The sequence below is a fragment of the Microtus pennsylvanicus genome, chromosome 3, assembly GCF_037038515.1.
Source record: "Microtus pennsylvanicus isolate mMicPen1 chromosome 3, mMicPen1.hap1, whole genome shotgun sequence".
NCBI classification, from domain to species: Eukaryota; Metazoa; Chordata; class Mammalia; order Rodentia; family Cricetidae; genus Microtus; species Microtus pennsylvanicus.
Genome location: NC_134581.1, coordinates 111,949,257 through 111,961,624, shown reverse-complemented (window position 1 = coordinate 111,961,624; position 12,368 = coordinate 111,949,257). Strand labels below are relative to the sequence as shown.

The following is a 12,368-nucleotide window of genomic DNA, read 5'->3' as shown; positions in this document are numbered from 1 at the left end:
AAAATCAATATTATCAGCAGAAATATGAACCAAGGGGTAGGAATGGAAAAAAGGAATAAAGAATACTGTGTGTGATAGTAAATTCAGATATCTTAAAGAAAGCATCATGAAAACTATATGTAAAGCATTAAATGTAAGTGCATTAAAAATTTCACTTCATCTCCTAAAGTGTACATGCATACAGTTTTACTCCCCTGCTAACTCAACAGATATCCAAATGGCTCATATTCTCACAGGCTCTTCTGGTTCAGCACAAAGTTAAAATTCTCAGATCCGTATTCATTTCTGAATTCCTAGAAAATACATTTTTGTTTATTGGCGGCCCTATCATATGTTCTCGGAAATAGAATATTTATAGTGCATTGGTTTTTATCAACATTAACTCAAATTCCATTGTTTTTAAAGATCAACTTGAATACTGATATCTACAAACATAAAAGAACCCTCTGAGGTGTATCAAATAAAATAGACATTATTGGGTAATCTATGAGAAGTTTGATTATTGCTGTTGAAGTTATATTTTCTTTTTATCCTTCTATTGAAAATAATTTTTTATACAATATGTTCTGGTTACAGTTTCACTTCCTCAACTGTTCCCTGTCCCTCATCACCCTCCAGCTCCACACTTTTTCTGTAGAGAACAAACAGGCATCTAAGAGAAAATAATAAAATTAAGTAAAATACAGTAAGATAAAACAAAACAAACAAGTCAGACTAGAACAAAACAAGTAAAAAGAAGGAAAAGAGCCAAAGAAAAACACAAGAAACACATGTGGACACAGAGACACACACACTCACCCACATCAGCATTCCATAGAAACACAAAACTGGAGGCAATAATGTGTACACAAAGCATCTACGCAATTTAGAAAAAAGGCCTTGACTCAACATTATGAGACAAAGAATCTTCAGAGATACCTTTGAGTTTATTTTGTATTGACTGCCTACTGCTGGGCATGACCTACACTTAAGACTAGTTCATTTCCCCTGTGAGACTCGCTTGGGGAAAACTAACTTTTTATTTGTAAGTGCTTATCAACTAGAGATAGCTTCTGGATTAGGGATGGATGAAGACATGTGTCCGCTTTTCTTCTCAACACAGGGACTCCATCTGGTACAGGCCCTGGGCATGCTGCCTCACAGTCTTCATGAGTTTTTATGTGTATCAGGCATGTTTAGAAGGCCTTGTTTCCTTGGTGTCTACATCCCTTCCAACTCTTGAATTCTAACCATCTCCTTTTCTGCAGAGTTCCCCATGCTGAGACAAGAAATATTTGATGGGGACGTCACATTTAGAGCTAAGTATGACAAGGTCTCTGTATTTGTTCTCACCTGCTGCTAGAGAAAGCTTCTATGATGCTGGCTGAGAAGACACTGACCTTGAGTAAAGCAGACCAGTGCTAAAAACCATTTTATTGATATGTTCCTTTAGCAGACAGTAGTATCTAGATTTACCCTAGGTCTCTGGGCTAGCTTGTCTCAGATTCTTGGCCGTCCAAGTACTATAGGATGTGGGTTCCTTCTCGTGGCGTAGACCATAACTCCAATCAGATATTGATTGATTATTCCCACAAGTGTTGTGCCACTATTGCACTAACACAACTTGCATTCAAATCGCCATTGTAAATTCAAATCATCAATGGTTGTAGCTGGATGGATGCTTACTTTTCTCCTTTGATGACATGCACAGTACAGTCTGATACCATGTACACTAGAATACTATGCGATATGGGTGAAGAATCCAGACATCTTGGTAAAGACACTTGACTTCTCTACATTTGATGTGTAAGTGTTTTCTTCAGCAGTAGGACCTTACAATAAGTATACTAGGAGCAACAAACAGCACTAGCAGTCATTTAGATAGTTTGCGGTTTCCCACGGGAACTCTTTCTCTAACAACTTGATTCAATGTAACCCATTCCTTGTACAAGAATCTTCATTTGTTGAAGAGAGATGTCCAGTTATGGCACTGTCTCCCCTACTACTTAGAGATTTTCTTTAGAACACCTTCATAAATGTATGGCTTAGGAAGATTCTAGTATGGTAGGTTTTCATTACAACTCTTCTAAATGGCCCTTAGTTTTAGCTGCCCCATCCCCATCACTCTCTTTCCTCCCCATCACTGGTTCTTCCATTCTATATGTTCCCCCTCCCACAATGCAATCCATCTATAGCTATCTAATCTATTTCCGTTCCTAAGAAGATCCATCATTCCTGCCAGTCCCTTACTCTATACATAACCTTTGTGGTGATACAGATTATAATGTATTATCTATGACTTAACAACTAGCATCCACATATAATTGAATACATGGTATGTTTGTCTTTCTGGGTCTTGGTTACCTTCCTCGGGATATTATTTCTAGTTCTATTAATTTACCTGTGAGTTTCATGAGTTTATTTTTAATTAGTTGCTGAGTAATACTCCAATATGTAAAGGTACCACATTTGCTTTATCTATTCATCTATTGATGAACTTCTAGGTTGTGGCCAGTTTTTGGTTATTATGAATAGAGCATCAATAAACATGGCTGGGCAAGTATTTCTGAAGTAGGGTGAACAGTTCTTTGTGTACAAACCCAAGAGCAGTTTAGCAGGATCTTGAGGCAGATCAATTGCCAGAATCCTGAGGAACCAAAACTTAATGGCTATACTGGTTTGCTCTCTGACCATCAGCAGATAAATGTTCCCTTTTTCCACATCCACACCAGCATGGATTATTTTTTTTTACCAGTTTTGCCATTCTGACAAGTGTAAGATAATATCTCTCAAAGAAATTTGAATATACATTTCCCTGAGAGCTAACAATATTGAACATCTATTTAAGTGTTTTTCAGTCATCTAAGTTTTCATTTTTAAGAATTATCTGTTTATATCTGTACCCCATTTTTATTGAATTATTTGTTTTCCTGATACCCAGTTATTTGAGTTCTTTATATAGTTTACAAATCAGCCTTCTACTGTATATGTAGTCAGTGGTCAAAATCTTTTCCCATTCTTCAGTTTTGTCCAAATGATGATGTTCTTTGCTATAAAAAAAAACCTTTTAGTTTCAAGAGATCTCATTTATTAAGTATTGTTTTCAATGCCTGTACTAATGATGTTTGTTCAGAATGTCTTTTCCTGTGCCAATGAGTTCAAGTTTATTCTCTATTTTGTTTTTTAGCAGCATCATTGTTTCTGGTTTTATATTGGGGTGATGAATCCATTTAAAACTGAGTTTTGTTCAGGGTGATAGGTATGAGTATATTGCATTCCTCTAAATGTAGCCATCCAGTTTGACCAGCAGCATTTGTTGAAGATGCTAACTTCTTTTTCAGATTGTATTTCTGGCTTTATCAAAAATCTGGTGTCCTCAGTTATGTGGATTTATGTCTGTGTCTTTAATTCAACTTCATTGATCAAAGTGTCTGTGTTTATGCCAATACCTGCTATTTTTATTATTATATTAAGATAGGTTATGCTGATACATGTAGCAGTTCTTTTATTATACAGGAATGTTTTAACAATCCTGGGTTTTTAATGTTCCAATATTAAGCTGAAAATAAAGATTTGTCCTTCCACACTAGGGAAGAAGTAGTGAATTTCTAAGTTTTCAGGGCTCCTAATAGTCACTGAGAGCCAGTCAGACGTTAGAATGATTGCCAGTGTCTAGGATTGTATTTCTTCGTTTAAAACTTGGATACATAAAATGTGTCAGTCCTAGCAAAACAGTTCAGTGTCCTTGCATTTTGGAAAATAACAGTCTATGGGAAGAGTTAGATAGAAATGTAAGGTGCAGTGTCTGGGAGCTCTAGGAGAGAGACTTCTGGGCCAGGAAGGAATGTGTGTGTTCATGCTCCTCAAATCTATAGGGAATTCTGCTCCTAGTAATTATGAGGACCTGGAAGGCTAACAAGAAAATGCAGAGGTTTTGGTGACAAGCTGGAAAAGGCAGAAGAAGAGGCTTTGAGATGCCCTGGATGGAGTCATGTGAATTAGACGCCAAGAGCATTCTCTTATTAGAACCAGGAAGCAAATGAGATGCCAATTTTGAAGGCACATCATTTAGGAGAGGAGCCAAGACATGCTGCCATCCTTATAGAGGCCACGGGAAGAATGCAATGATACTCGAAGAACAATGACAAGCAATGAGCTCATGAACCCATAACTTTGTGTTCCAAGATCACAATAAATACTCAGTGAGGGTTAGTTAAATGCTTAGCCCTGTGCTAGACACAACAAATACACAAAACATGTGTCCCTTGCTTTATTGATCCAGAGCAGGGACAACAGATTAAACAAATTATTACATAAGTGATCAGAGGACAGGGAATGATTACTTAAGAAAATAATGTTAGAATATAAGCAGAAAAATTAATAGGTAGCAGGGAAATGTGAAAGAAAGGATATGTTAGAAATTAAAAGAAAAATAGCTAAAGAAATTCTTGGACTAATTAATTTAAGCAGAGTTGGTAATAAATTTGAGTGAGGCCAAGGAAGATCATGGATTGTTTGAAGATCACTGACTGAGCATATAGAAGTACCATATGCCAAGATGAGGGCAGGGAAGAGGTGCAACAGGATAGATAAGGCACACACTGTGAGATATTAAGGTAAGTAACCTTTGATATGTCCAGGTGGGGATATTAGGTGGGTGTTTCAGTGGTGAGTCTAAAACTTAGGAGTCCAGGAATGAGAGGTTAAGTTTAGAGATGGTCCAAATAAGACCAGGCTGAAGAATGAGTGTGGAGAGCACAGAACAACTAGAAGAAAAGAAATTATTTCAAGGGGACCCAGTCAATTTGACCAATGAATACAGAGATGACAGGATGTCTGACTTTTGCCTGTAAAGACTTCTCTAGGCCCCACTCCACTCTGTCCCTGAAAAGCACTTCTCCTATAATAGCATGGTAAACAGAGCTACTAATGATGATAAGATGACTCGGTATCTACACTGTATAAGACCACGGTTGCCAGCTCTGCTTAACTGCTAAGGACATTTTAAAATGTGACTAGTGTGGCTGACAAAGGTTTCATTTCCTTTTTTATGGCATTGCAGTTAGATGCTAATAGTTGCATGGTGCAGGTAGTGGCTACTATATCAGCTAAAGCAGCTATATGCCCTAGTTGTCACCCACAGGGTTATATTCCCAACAACAAAGAGAAAGGGAAAGTACAGTCAAAGCTCTACCAAAGGAGCCCCCAAACCAAGCTTTCTCCAGATGACAGACCTAAGAACAATTCAGTCTGTCCTTTGGAGAGGTGGAATCGGAAAACCAATGATTACTGGGACCCATATGGCAGTATTGGGAATCAAACAACTATAGAAAGGCAAACAGCAAAAAGAAATAAAAGGGAGAGGTGACAGTAGCTCCTTGCAGTGGCGACTGGTCTGAGGGATCTCCTTGTCCCCACTGGTCACACTGTCTGGGCATGTCCCTTCGTTGTACTCTAAGAATCTCAAATGATAGATCATGAATCCAGTGAGATCCCGTGGAGCAGGGGATTGTGACAGACTTTCAGAACTGCGACTGAAACCACTTTCTGCAGCAGGTGACTCATGCCTGGAAGAAAAGAAGTTAGTCAGTTCTCATTGTTTGGGACAATGATGCTGCATAAAGTCCCACTGATCACTGAATTAGCAACTACTCTGCTGTAACTCCTAGAAGTACAGAGCCGTGGAAACATCTTCTTGTACACTAAAGATTTGCCACTCGAATTGGTATAATAAAAGTCTAACTGGCCAGTAACCAGGCAGCAAGTATAGGAAGGGTGACCAAACTAAGGATAATAGGAAGAAGGAGGAGGAGTCAGAGGAGATGCCAGCAAGATGCTGGGAAAAGACAAGAAACCACTTATATTTTATAAGCTAACTCTTATATCTAAAGATAAGTGTTAGCTTATAAACCTGAGATATCGGCCAAACATTTATAAATAAAATTAAGCCTGTGAGTGATTATTTGAGAGCGGCTGCAGGGCACAGAAAAACTTCCGTTCGCAGTACAATCATTGGTCACTACATACTCACTGACTGATCAGTGGGTAATGAGATTTTATGTGAATTTCTGATTAAGGACACATTATTACTAAATGTTGATGATGAATTAATATTGAATTCATAGCTAATTGCACTGTAACTCTTGCCCCAGCAAAGCTTCCTAGCATGTGTATTTTTACTGTAAAACATGTCACAGTCACAGTACTCTCAAGAAAAGAAACTACCGAGTGTTTTCCAATTTAAACCCTGTATGAACACTAAATACAATTTGGTTATCACATAAACAGAGCTGAAGGTTTGTGTGATAATTTACTTTCCCCATATACATAAATGGCTCAGTGAAGATGTTTGAGTTTAACAAAAGGATCTGACGAGAAGTGTTGAACCAATTAGTTTTGCTGAGACACACAGCTTTCACTCTGCTGTCCTGACCAAATCAGTGAAACAGTAAATAAGTATTTTGGTCAATTATTTACCCAGAAATAGAGTTTTTAAAAAACAGAATAAAAATAAGTTACTGAATTCCAATACTTCAAACTCACCACATTTGGCTCTACAGGAAGTAAAGTCATTTTCTTTTTCACCCACAAGAAGAAACATTTCTCCGAGAGACACTTCAGCCAACTGTATAAGCCTTCACATAAGTCTCAGGCTCATGCCTTCTTTCTCATCATAGAAATTGAAAACAGAATAAAAACCACAGAACTGTGAATATTACAGGCCTAAATTGAATCTTAAAATAGAAAAGGAAATGAGACAAAGCTAAATCATCAGCACAGAGCTATGTCTGAAATAGGTTAGTTTTTTAATAGGACATTTTTTCAAAAATGCACTCAGCAATTGTTTTTGAGAATTGACCATGTTTCGGGCCCTGCACTGTACTGGGTGCTCAGAATACAATAATGATTATCACCGTCTTGACTTTCTCTGGTTACAGGAGGATACCAACATATATGTTCTGCCCTCTCTTAGAAAACAGTTCCTCCAGCTGACCCAAGTTCAAATACCCAGTACCCATATGAATAGCCAGGCATGACTCTATGGTGTGGGAAGTCCTGTCTATGTGTTGCTTTTATTGGTTAATGGATAAAGCTGTTTTGACCAGTGACTTAGCAGAATAGGGAAAGGTGGGAGTTCCAAACAGATAGAGGAGGAGAGAGAGTAGGCAGACTGAGGGAGAAGCCATGTAGTCTCTGCCAGAGACAGATGTGCTAGAACTTTACCTAGTAAGCCACAGCCATGTAGCAATTCACAGGTTAATAGAAATGGGTTAGTTTAGGATATAAGAGCTAGCTATCAATATTCTTAAGCTATTGAACAAACAGTGTTCTAATCAATACAGTTTTGAGTAATTATCTGGAGTCTGGGCAGCTGGGAATGAACAAGCAGCCTCCCATTACAACTGCTAGGCACACATAATTCCAACATTGGGAATCAGAGATAGGCGGATCCTAGAAGCTTGCCTACTGGAGAGCCATGGAACCAATGAAAGGCCCTGTCTCGAAAGATTAATATGCAAGATTAATATGAAAGAAGATATCTGACATCTTTTTCTGGACTCCATAATCATATGAATAATTTATGCACACTCCCTCATGTACACAGGTACACACATCATACATTCATTCACACAACACACATGCACACAGCATCACCGCTCACATACACCACAAAGAACACAGGTTCTAAAGCACAGAACTACTGGCATTTTGGAGCATTCTTTGGTGGAAGTGGCTGCCCTCTGTTTAACAATACCCCTGCACCTCCACACACCCGTTCCTCCATTAGTGACAATATATATGTCCATCAGCAGAAAAATGAATTCTAAAAATGTGGACATATACATATTCAAGTTGTATTCATCCATAAAGAAGAATGAGAGTATGTAATTTTCAGAAAAATAGATGCAGCTGGAGATCATTGTGACAATTGAGATAAGTCAACATTTTCTGATGTGGAACCTCTATTTTGTAGATAACTAAATAATAACATATATAACATGAATGTAGAAACAAACCTAGGAGAAGGAAGGGAACTCCTGTGGGGAGAACGGAAGATTGAGCATAAGGTCAGAGCACATGATACATTTGAGTGAAAGTGTCTATAAAACCCATCAGTATGTACAATGACTATATGAAACTTTTAAAAGAGAGACTTTTAAAACAGAGAGCCACTGTTTAATGAAACACAAAGCTGGGTTCTCTCTCCAGGGATAATATGTTATTAGGAATGGCATCTCTCTGTTGATGATGAAACACGGTTAGGTTAAACTATCTTTTTATAACCAACCAATCTCTCATTGTAGCTTAAAGCATCAAATGTCAAAGAGTTAATATTTAATTCATAGAGATACTAGTGGTGGTGCAAATTTTCTCTTTGAGGATCCAGTGTTCAGAGACCCACAGTAGGGAACATCAATAAGTATTGAGCTATCGTGTGTTCATATGTACTATCTGAAAAGGGTACTTATTTCTCATTTTTTAAAAGCATGCATTTAAACACCATTTTTTAAAGGTGGCTTTATAAAAACATTAAAAGGAATTTAAGAAAGAGCTAGCAAGATGGCTTAACAGGTAAAGCTGCTGACCACCAAGCCTGACACTCTTCATTCTATCCCCAAGACCCACATGGTAGAAGGGGACAACCAGCATTTACAATTGTCTTCTGACCTCCACAATCATGCCATGATATGAACATTAACAGATATGCAAAAATTTAAGAAAAATGTAGTTCCTTTTATTGCAAATAATAACGTGAAATAAACATTGTTGGAATTGCATAATTTGGGTCAAGTAAAATCTGAGCCACTGTTGGATAAAATAATGAAAAGAATGTTGAAACCAAAGTAGAAAGCTTTCCAACTAGAGCAAAGGAAATGAGGAACTCAGTTATAATCTCTGTGTCCAGACAGAAGGTAATCAAAATGTTCACTTTGCTTTATATTGAATATGTTCACATGGTAAAGCTCTAGTTCCCTATGTGATAGTGTTGAACCTTAGGGAAGCAACTAGGTTGTGAAGATGTGGCCCTTGTCAATAGAATCTGTGGCCTTCTATGTTACTCTCACTAGGTTACTGGAATAACACTATGAACAATGTGGCTTAAACCACAGTTACTTGTTTTCCACAATGTTGGCATCTAAGAAGTGGAAGATCAATGTGTCAGTTCAGCTGTCCTGGCTTGGGGATGGACATTTCTCTCCTGTGATCTTACACAGTGGAGTTATTTCTCTCCTATCCGTCCTCATATGGACACTACATGTGTTCACCAGGTACTACTATCATGTCCTAATCACCTCCCAGATATCTAACTTCCAAACTCCATTGTAATGAGTATAAGGCATCTAGGGAATCTAGGAATCATGGGGGAAACAAATGTGAAATCATAATACTTTGTAAGGGGCTCCAAGAAACAGATGTTTCTGCCTTTGGCATGTAAAAATACAAAAAGAAGGCAACCATTACAAGCAAAATAAGTCAACTGCCTCTGAACTTGGACTTCATAGTGTCCAGTTATTATACTGTGTGACAGAATCTACATCTGTGCTGAGATGTGCCACAAACTGGGCTTTGGATAGTGGCCAAAAGTCAGAAAGATTTTGTCTTAAATACTAAGGAGGAACCCAGGTTCTGCCAACTTAAAAGAAAACGTATTATATTCTGCAGACCAAGAATATAAAAGATGTGATAAGGATAGCATAGATCAACCACTAAAACCAAGCACACACTTATTCTGGGAAATTTGGGAAAGGGATAAAGAAGCAGGGAGCCACAGAATCTACATAACTCTAGAGAATGTGAGACCAGCACCCGGAGCTGTTGGCAGCAGCCCCTTCCTGCCTACAAATCTCGGTGGTGTTGGAAAAACATCACCAAGGCAAACTTGAAATGTACAAAACACACACACACACACACACACAACCACCAACAGCAACTCCCTCCCCACGTGGCAGCACAAACAGTCTTCAAGCCAAAATGGCATTGCTCTTGTTTCTTCCACAGAGGAGAATGGCCCATGATCTTCATGAGAAAGTCTTAAGGCTTCTGGGAGGGCGTTGCGGGAGATCCTTCCACTCCTCCAGCCAATAGCCGCTGAGATACCAGCCGTTTGGGGCGTGGTCTCTCTCTTTAAAAAAGTGGCCACTTCCCTCCTTGCCCTCTCTTACTTCCTGCTCTGCTGTGGTGACTAGACTCCCTTCCTGATTGCACAGAGGGCTGTTGTCTGGGACGGTGATCTGTAAGTTTTTTCCCCTTTAAATAAATAACCATCCTATTAATCATAATTCCAAACTGGTGTGGGATTGTTTGTGACTTACACCTTCGCCTTCAGGAGATGTCCTATGGCACACGCCCACTGTGAACAGAAGTCCAAAGCATTTAACACTAACATTTCTCACCAAGATCCAGTCATTAGGAGCTAGCATGGATTAAGAGTGTACTAAGAGCTTTTCTGAGTTCTTAATATAGTTAATTAATATGTCTATTGACAAAACCCTACTTTTTAAAATATTCATTAGTATAAATTTATTGTACAAAGTGATACATTTCATAATGACATTTTATTCAAGTCTTTTGTATACTCTGATTATTTTGATTTCCCATCACCCTCCATTCTTTTACAAAGCCTACTTTAAAAAGCAAAATATGGGGGCTGGTGAGATTGCTCAGCAGGTAAAAGGGACCCAGATTCATTTCCGAGCACCCACTTGGTAGCTCACAACCATCTGTAACTCTAGATCCAGAGGATCAACATTTTAAAAAACAGAAAAGAAAAACAAAAGAATAAAAGATGGGGGATGGTACTGTGCTACACTAGGTCAAATACCTTTGGGGGAAAGTCATTGTTACATGTAGGATCTGCAAAGTTCCCCCAAAACTTATGCTTTGGCATAAGGTTCAGAATTTTCAGAAGTCAAGCTTTGGAAAAGTGATTGTATCATGACAGTTCTGACCTAATGAATCAGATGATGCTTTAATTGATTTATAACTGAGTGAACTACCAGCAGAGGGGAGAAACTGAGAAATTGTGAGAGGCAGAATCTGGGGATAAGTCAGTCACTGGGGCATGCCCTGTGTCTTAATTAGGTTTTAATGGCTATGAAGAGATACCATGACCACAGCATCTCTTACAAGAGAAAACATTTAATTGAAGTGCTCACTTACAGTTTCAGAGGTTCTGTCCATTATCATTGTGAGGGGGAGCGTGGAGGCATACAGGAGGACCATGGTACTGGAGAGGTCTTGCAGGCAACATGAAGTTGACCATCAGAGGGTGGTATAGGACACCTCAAAGCCTACAACCAGTGACAGACTTCCTCCAACAAGACCACAATAGTGCCACTGCTCATGGTACCATATGAGATTACAGGTGCCAATTACTTTCTAACCAACACACCCTGGAAAGTCATATTTTGTTCCTCTGACCATGTTTCCCAGAAATTATAAAATGAACACCTTCCTCTGCAACAATTTTATTCTATCCACAAAGGACTGCTTTGCTAAAATTCTAAAGACAACTGAACTACCTGACTGTGCATGATACATCTGTTATCATGAGTCAAAACATATATCTCCGCACTTTGAGTTGTTTTTCTCCAGTGCTTTATCCCAATGGCAGACAGCTAACAGACAATAGCCTTCCTTGGGCCTCTAGTTCTGCCCTGGAGAATGTGCACAGCTTCATATGGGAGAGCAAAATGCACACACAAAGGGAGCACTAGAGAGACACTAGAGGAATGTGGGATCTGTTCCTGGTTTTCTTCTCTGCAATGCAGTTCACATGCCCTACCCCAATGCACACTAGTCAAAGCCCAGGCAAGGGACACTGCCTTGCAAGGTCTTTGTCTCCCTTCCCACCTGCTAGATTGTCTTTCACGCTTGCTGTCACAGTATTTTCTATGTTTTCCTCCTGTGGCATTCATAGCATTTTATCCCACATACACTTCTGCCCATGCAGTTCTCTGTCCTGGGCCTTCTAGAATAAAGAACCCATCTTTCTTGTATTTAATTTCTAATGCCTAACACTGTATGTAGCAAATGATAGGCATCAAATCAACATTAAGGGAGTCAATTATCCTCTCTCAGCACTTGAGTAACTAAAGTTGCATTTCATTAACTGAAGACTCTTTTACACATCCATAATAAGAATAAACACAGATTTAGAGAAAAAAAACACTCACCTCATTTTAAACAAGAAAAACATCTTCATGGTTTATTCTTTTTACAATGCTAGTTACTATACAAAGAAATGTGTATCATGTTTCCATACATATGTATGAGTATACTTTATTCTTATTCAACCCTGATTGATTTCAATTACAAGTAACAATCAAGTGCATTTGCTATCAAGGTGTGAGCTCTATGAAGGCAAAACACAGTTTTTGACCCCT

At 38.6% G+C, this 12,368-nt stretch overlaps 1 protein-coding gene across 2 annotated transcripts in view; it reads left to right on the top strand.

The window, feature by feature from the left end:
- The window catches only part of Pdgfd (platelet derived growth factor D), a 263,659-nt gene that overhangs the window by 213,970 nt on the left and 37,321 nt on the right, over nt 1-12,368 (top strand). The window lies entirely within an intron of this gene.